The sequence below is a fragment of the Euprymna scolopes genome, chromosome 12 (assembly GCF_053919585.1).
Source record: "Euprymna scolopes isolate OS-2025 chromosome 12, ASM5391958v1, whole genome shotgun sequence".
Lineage (NCBI taxonomy): Eukaryota > Metazoa > Mollusca > Cephalopoda > Sepiida > Sepiolidae > Euprymna > Euprymna scolopes.
Window position 1 is genome coordinate 114,997,421 of NC_136493.1, and position 8,602 is coordinate 115,006,022.

Sequence of the window (8,602 nt, forward strand, 5' to 3'; positions counted from 1 at the left end):
TGCTTTTTGTCAAAAGGTGGTGCCTCTACTAGGAAACGAACGCACTCATAATAAAGATGGAATATACCAGGGGTAACGGATTATTGACTGGTACTTTCATTCCCAAGTCCCGAATCATCCGAAGCATCAAAGAGACTCGTCCCCATGATATTTAATGGAGGCATGCTCTCTCAAAGTTGGGAGATTCTATTTATAAACGCTGCTGATAGGAACAGGCAAATCAAATTAATTCATGTTCTGCTATTAACCAATCAGAAACCAGAATTTCTCCATAAAAATAAAATATTTGAGCATTTCAGGACATAATTTTTTCGTGTCAACCAGAGAAGGATTTTTTGCTCTTTGACTGCAAAATTATAAAGTCCAGAACCTGTATAGAACACAAAAAATCCTTCATCTCTAGGACTTGTATAGAATAGCTACCCATGGGAAACTCCTCTGAAATTAATCATGGCTTCCAATTCAAGAATATATATGACAACTAAGCTACACAAAATTTTCTGCGTTTCATCCTCGTGAGTATTCGTCAGGCTACTGTCCTCTTATAATGTATCCACGCTTACTAAGCAATGTTTTAAGATAATTATTTCCATATTTATTTTATCACGTGGTAAAATAAATTCTATACAGAGCGCTTAACTGCTTGAGGAAATTATTAATATTATTTTATGTAAGTACAGAATATTTTATGTAACTATGTTTAGAATTAATGTTGCTTCGTAATTTTATATATACCTGTTTTCTTTAGTTGTTCACATACCTATTTATTGTAGCCAATGAGTGCGCGCATCTGTTTCTTTGTTGCTTTTTGTTTTTATTTTGATCGAAGATGATCTAGTTTTAATTTGATTACAAAGAAAAGAAAAAACATCCTCGCTAAATCAACCAAGAAACAGGCGCGCGCTCGTTGGCTACAATAAATGGGTATGTGAATAAGTTCGAATTTAGTTGGCTGACTAGCAAACCCAGTACCACGGGTACATATCTAAAAACACGAAGCAATATCAATTTCATGCAACAGCCTGACGAATCCGCACGAGGATGAAACACGGAAAATTCTGTGTAGCTTAATTGCCATATATATTTTTCAAACCTACTATATATGTGCGCATATTTTTTATATCAGCATGAAGACTTCTTTTTCTCGTAGCTTGTGAACAAAATGATTCGGATAGAACCTTCGACTCTTGAAAAAACGGTCGACTTTTCATCTGTATGTGAATGATTGTGTGTGTGTGTATATATATATATATATATATATATATATATATATATATATATATATATATACGTTTGTGCTTGTGTGTGTAGGTATGTGTCTTAACTGTGTCAACTTTATCTTACTTGTGGACGATGCTGTACCATACTGAGACTGTTCAGATAGATTAAAAGCGGCCGACAATATCCGGTAGTCCAATCCCGTTAGACGTTTCTTTTGATTGTTCTCTCCTGATAGGCAATCACAAAGTATGCACAAGTTCCAATATTGATCTCTGGGCCACATTCCTCTTTACCCTAAGTTAAGTCAGAACTTCTGAACTGTCGGGAACAACAACATTGACATGCTGCTTGCATGAACATTGAACATTCAGTGATGGTGTTTTTATACAGTAATAATAAAGAATGGCGAAATTCTTCTGTATCGACATCTCGTTTTATTACATTAACTGTTTCTTTACTACTCCTACTACTCCTCCTCCTCCTCCTCCTCCTCCTCCTCCTACTACTACTACTACTACTACTACTGCTACTACTACTGCTACTACTACTTACAAACGGGCCAATTTATCTTTTTTTTTTGTTTTTTGAGAGATAAACAAATATCAATTTTAGAAGATTGCAGAATTGTACTTGTGAAATAAGGAAGAGGAATCTGTAAAAATTAAAGTCCAAAATATCAGAAGAATTGAGTGGAGATACCCTAACCCTAACCCACTTTTAAAATGAGGGTGCGTTTCATCGATGTTTTTTTCGACTGTATTTAGATTTAATTTATTTTAATTAAATTAAATTTTATTTCAGTGATTTTTATAATCTTTATTGAAATACTCATTTAGTATTTGTGTGGTTTGTTGTTGTTTAATTAAATATCATATTGATACAAATAATAATAATAATAATAATAATAATAATAATAATAATAAGAAGAAGAAGAAGAAGAAGAAGAAGAACAACAACAATAAGAAGAAAAATTGAATGGGACTTTGGGGCGGCTTTGTTTCACTCAAATTCCAGTGAACACCAACGTTCGTTGCCAACAAGAAATCAATGGTAAGTGGCTCTTGCGATAACGCAAATTCTTTTGTAAAGGTTATTGAAAAAGGTGAAGAATATTGGAAATCTGGAGAGACTTGTTGGCACTCAGACTCCAGGAAACACCACAGGCTCCAGGAAACACCACAGAGAAATCTCTGATGATGACTTGTGTGAAAGGTAGGCTGTCCCATCGACGAAATGTTTCATTCCTCTGCCTGTTCTACGTATTTCATAGTGGATGCTCCGACGAACTACAAGCCGTTGTACCCCCTCGACGTAAATACCTCCGACAAACCCGATAAACAGCAAAATCCCACCCCTACACAGTAGAGATCCCTAGATATAAGAAGGCTTTCTACTCTAATAGTTTCTTTCTCAAAACTGCTAGACTTTGAAACGCCCTTCCAGGTTCCTGCTTTCCCAACTGCACTGATATGCAGAAGTTCAAGTGTAATGTAAACATACATCTTGCTGCTCAACTCCCTTATATAGCATCCGCACAACTTATGGCCCCGATAGTAACCCCCTATATAAAAGTGGCATTGTGTCTTGTTTGGGAGTAAAAATGGAGTAAAAAGCCCCTCTCATAAACAGCGAACAATAACCAGTAACTTGAATGCTGTAATAAAAATAAAATTAAAACAGAATATGATCAAGGAAACCAAGAAAAACAAAATGGTAAAATGTTAACATAATTAGCCCACCCCCACCTAAAAATGGCGGCGTCTACATCGGAGGGTGTCACACCAAAGAAATGTAAAAGATCCGAAAGAAATGAGAAACAAGAGCACTAACCAGATCTCCACATAAAGAGATCGGAGAAAACTGGGCCATCAGGTAGGCTTTTTGCCACCCAATCTCCAAGAAATACCAATTGCTGATACCAGCGATAAATCAAAGGTAAGCTGCTATTGCGTTAACACGAATCCATAAGTTAGAGATGTGGAGAGCACTGGAAATCTGGGGAGACTTGCCGTCACCAAAAATGCAGGGAACACCAATATGGTTGCTGTCAGTAAGTCATCCCTGATGATGACCTGTGTAAGGATTCCTAGTGAATATATATAATTAATAATAATAATAATAATAATAATAATAATAATAATAATAATAATAATAACAACAACAACAACAACAACAACAACAACAATACGATGATGCAAAGTTATTTGCAAATGCTATCGAAGGAGGAGGAGAGAGCTGGACGTCTGGGGAGACTTGTTGTCACTCAGCTTCCAGAGAACACCACAGGTCTCCAATCAGATCGTTTGCTGACTTGTGTGAAAGCTCCATGTGAGCCGATAATAATAATAATAATAATAATAATAATAATAATAATAATAAACTAACACATAGAAGCAACAAGCGCGGACCAGAAAAACTACTGCAAAGGCAAAACATGAAACACTATATGGAACCAAGAACACTGAAACTGCATATCTATAAGTTCTCTAACCCAACCCTGCCCCCATTCCCACATCACTGCCCCCCCAAAAAAAAAGAAGAGCGAGACCAAATAACCAAGTAGAGTCAAGGAAGAAGGAAAGACCGATGAACTGACCAGACCTCAGCCGAATAAGTGCGAAGAGAACTAGACCTTGGAGAGGCTTATTGCCACTCAAATTTCAGCAAAGACCAACAGCTACTACCAACGAGAAATCAATGGCAAGCAGCTGTTACGATAATGCAAATTTATTTGGAAATGTTATCGAAAGAGGTGGAGAGTACTGGAAACCTGGGAACGCTTGTTGTCACTAAGCTCCCAGGGAACACTACAGGCTGTTTTCACGGAAAGATCTCTGAAGACCTGTGTGAACGCTCCTTTTTTTATAATAATAATAATAATAATAATAATAATAATAATAATAATAATAATAATAATAATAATAATAATAATTAATAATGATAATAATTAATAATAATAATAATAATAATAATTCGTTAGGAGTGTGTACATAAGTTATGGTCACTTATTTCTCACTAATAATAACAACTGGTGTTCCTTTGGGTCTGAGTAACAACAAGTTTCCCTAGGGTATCAGAACTCTGTGTCACTTTCGACAACCGTTGAAAACGATTTGGTATTATCGCTGTAGGCACTGATCGTTGTCCATTTTGGAAGTTAAGTGGCAGTAAGCCACTGTTTAGAGTTTCATTATTTTCCTGGCAATTGTTCCATTGATCTCTCCTGCGAAACATTCACAACAAACACTCGACTAGCGTAAACTACTGTCAACAATTTCTCTAACTCAATATCTGTGCCTAAAACGAAACGCAAATTCCATGAGCAAAGTTTCTTTCCTAAAACTGCCAGCCTATACCCCAATGCTGCGTTCTAGCTAATTATAACATGGTTGTTTTCAAGTCCAATGTAAACAAGTCCGTGTCATCTTATACAATCAAGTTATAACCAATTTCTATCACCATCCACCATTACGGTGTTGCCTCACTGACCCCCTGGCACTCATTAACACTTATCCACGATGGTCTGTTGGTCTTGATAAGTGGTGATTCTCTTGTGTGAAAATGAAAACTTCAAAGCGGCCTTTTCAAATTTTTGTAGCAAATGTTTGTTTAACTTTTAGCAAATATTAAATAATAAAATGTTTTCCCACGCAGTTTCTATCAAGAATTTCTTGATAAGCACGAGTTATCCGCCGCTAAAACAGTTGCAAGTGAAACGCGTCTTATCTTCATTTCGATGATAACATAGACTTAATGACATCGACTTCTTGTGTATATGTATTGGATCTAAATAAAATAGTAGAAGAAAAATGTCTGAATGCATAACAGTCAATAAGATTGCGAACCTAAAGTAACAAATAAAACTCCACAAAAGTTATATGTAGACCCAAATGATAATAATGGAGCCAGTTTTAAAACGTTATTGCAGTTTCACAGCATTACCGATCATCAGAAAAGACTCCGATTGGCATTACCTAAAACGAACATCTGAAAGATCAAACCGTATATATATATATATATATATATATATATGTATGTGTGTGTGTGTATATATATGTATATATATGTATATATATATATATGTATATATATGCATATATATATGTATATATATGCATATATATATGTATATATATACATATATATATATATATAATGGTTGTAGAGTTTGATTTCCTAGGTGTGGATGAGACCCGAGTGATTATTAAAGAGTGTACAATAGAAGACAGTATATAGTCTGTTTATTATACAAACATTATTGGTTACATACGTGCATACATGTTTCAGTGGAATCTCAATTTAAAGACCCACCTTATCAAACCGAAAATGTGTCGCTTCTTTTTTTCGGTCCGATGAGATGGGTGTTTCTAAATTTAGATTCCGCCGAAACATGTATGCACATATGTAACCAATAATGCATGTATAATAAAAATTAAAATGCTACACACACACACACACGCACACACACACACGCACACACACATCTCTATATATATACAGCTATATATATATATACAACTTTTTACACATATATATACATATATATATACATCTATATATATACATATATATCCATATATGCATATCTATATATATATATATATACATCTATATATATACATATATTTATACATACACACATATTTATACATATATAATATATATATATATATAGATATATATATATATATATATACTTTGAAGTATTGAAATTAACTAGATTACAGGTTGATGAATCTAATGGTTCCTAGTTTTATAGAATTATAGAAGGATTAATTCCGTATTTGGATACCATTCATCATATGCTTTCTCATTCAACATTCATTCCCTTCATCTATGTCACTTAAAGGAATTTCACTGTTAATATTTTTTCTTTGTACGTGCTACTTAGCAAAATTATTGTGAACCAATATTAGTATTTTGATAAAAATTTTCCTCTGGGGACATGTCCTTACATTGAAAACGCATGGGTTAAGGACATTAATTAAAATTCTTTGATTCAAGCACTAAATTTTGAATTCATCCTTTTAAATGAAATTTAAACATATAATCTAGAATATATGTATATATATATATATATATATATATATATATATATATATATATATATATATATATATAAATATGTTGAATACGAAAACTAGTGGCTACACATATGCAAATAGATATTCTTGGCCTGATGATGGGATTTTCCCTAGCAGGGTGGTCAGCGGAGATATTCTTGGACTGATGATGTGATATTCCCTAGCAGAGTGGTCACTGAAACATATTTGCATATGTGTAGCCACTAGTTTTCATATTCAACATATTTAGATTGCTCTGTCTAAACATTGAGCACTCTTTTGTAGACACATTGTGTTTTTTGTTTTTGTTTAAATAACTAAACAATACTACCAATAATATATGTATACATATATATATACAGCTGTGTAACACTTGTAAAATTATGTACACTTACAAAATTATGTATACTTATAAAATTAAGTACACTTAAAAATCATGTAGCACTTATAAAATAATGTAACACTTGTAAAATTATGTAACACTTGAAAACTTATGTAACACTTAGAAAATTATATACACTTACAAATTATGTACACTTATAAACCATGTAAAACTTATAAAAATATGTACACTTACAAAATTATGTAAGACTTATAAATTATGTGCACTTACAAAATCATGTACACTAACAAATTATGTGTACTTACAAAATTAATTATACTTACAAAATCCTGTACACTTATAAAACTATTTACACTTACAAAATTATGTACACTTATAAAATAATGTGACACTTGTAAAATTATGTAACACTTATAATATAACATGCACTTGTAAAAATATGTAACACTTTTAAAATTATGTAACACTTGGAGAATTATGAAACAATTGTAACATTATGTAAAGCTTATAAAAATGTAACATTTATAAAATTATGTAATACTTATAAAATTATGTAACACTTATATATGCATACATATTGACAGATACACATGCATACAAAAGTGCATATTTATCTACGATAACTAATATGCTTATTGCATATTTAATTTTTTGAATCAAAAATGTGAATCAAATGTTATTAATGTTGGGAATATACAATTGTATAGTGATAATAGAAATAGTACGACCGCATAAGCTGAGTAAAATCCAAAAAAAATACAGGAAATAACAAACAAACTATTATATTTAACGTTATATATGGAAAATAGAAACCGTATACATACAACAATGTATTAAGTACATTTGAGTAATTATTCGTTTCTTACTTCAATATATTTTAACTTATATATATATATATATATATATATATATATATATATACCAAATATCAACCATCTGGTACTGGCTAGGCTCATCTTTGCTTACCTTTGTTGATCTGGCGGGATCCGGTGTGTCAAATGGGATTGTATCGTATATAAATTAGCAAGATTTTTACTTCCTCTTGATTATAATGCTGATCCGATGTTCAATCCTATCTTATATATATTTATACTTTTGAGTGTCTATACTATTGGTTATATATATATATATATATATATATATATATATATATATATATATATATATATCGTCAAGAATGAGAGTTCAATAGAAACGTTGTTTTAATTTGAATAAAATAAAATACGCATCTAGTGCGCTTGAAACCAAATCACAACGTAACATTATGAAAATAAACAAATATGTTACTTGTTTGAAATTTATCACGTGTGTTGTTTTGTTTCTTTTTTCCCTCTTTTCTTCTTCCTTACTATGTTGTAAATTTAGAGAAAGAAGTCTGTTTCTATAGAGTCGCGCGTTGTATCTGGCGGTTGTATTTTAAAATGCTTGAACTGTGCGTAGGTAACGCGTGAATAACATCGAGAATGAGAGTTCAATAGAAACGTTGTTTTAATTTGAATAAAATAAAATACGCATTGGCTCTCTACAAACAGACTTCTTTCTCCAAATTTACAACATGGCAAGGAAGAAGAAAAAGTAAAAAAAAAAAGAAACAAAACAACACACTGAAGCTGGAGTCTTCCTCCGAAATATATTTGTGATAAATTTTAAACAAGTAAAATATTTGTTTATTTTCTTAATATTACGTGATGCGTATTTTTTATATATATATACACACACACACACAAACACACACACACACACACACACACACACACACACACACACACACACACACACATATATATATCAATTAAAATAAAAAATAACAATGTATTTATCATCATTACTAGGTGGACTGGAATTGCTCATACTTTTCTGTTAAGGTTTTTTACTGTTAACAAATAGTTTTTATCCATTACTTATATATTATACCCTGGCAACGATGTGTAACCTTGGTAGTAATAAATTAATTCAAGGGAAGTAACAGATCGTT

At 32.0% G+C, this 8,602-nt stretch overlaps 1 protein-coding gene across 1 annotated transcript in view; it reads right to left on the reverse strand.

Moving 5' to 3' along the window:
- Positions 1–8,602, reverse strand: part of LOC145291466 (neuronal acetylcholine receptor subunit alpha-10-like) — a 1,220,610-nt gene that overhangs the window by 202,705 nt on the left and 1,009,303 nt on the right. The gene's annotated exons all lie outside the window — the stretch shown is intronic.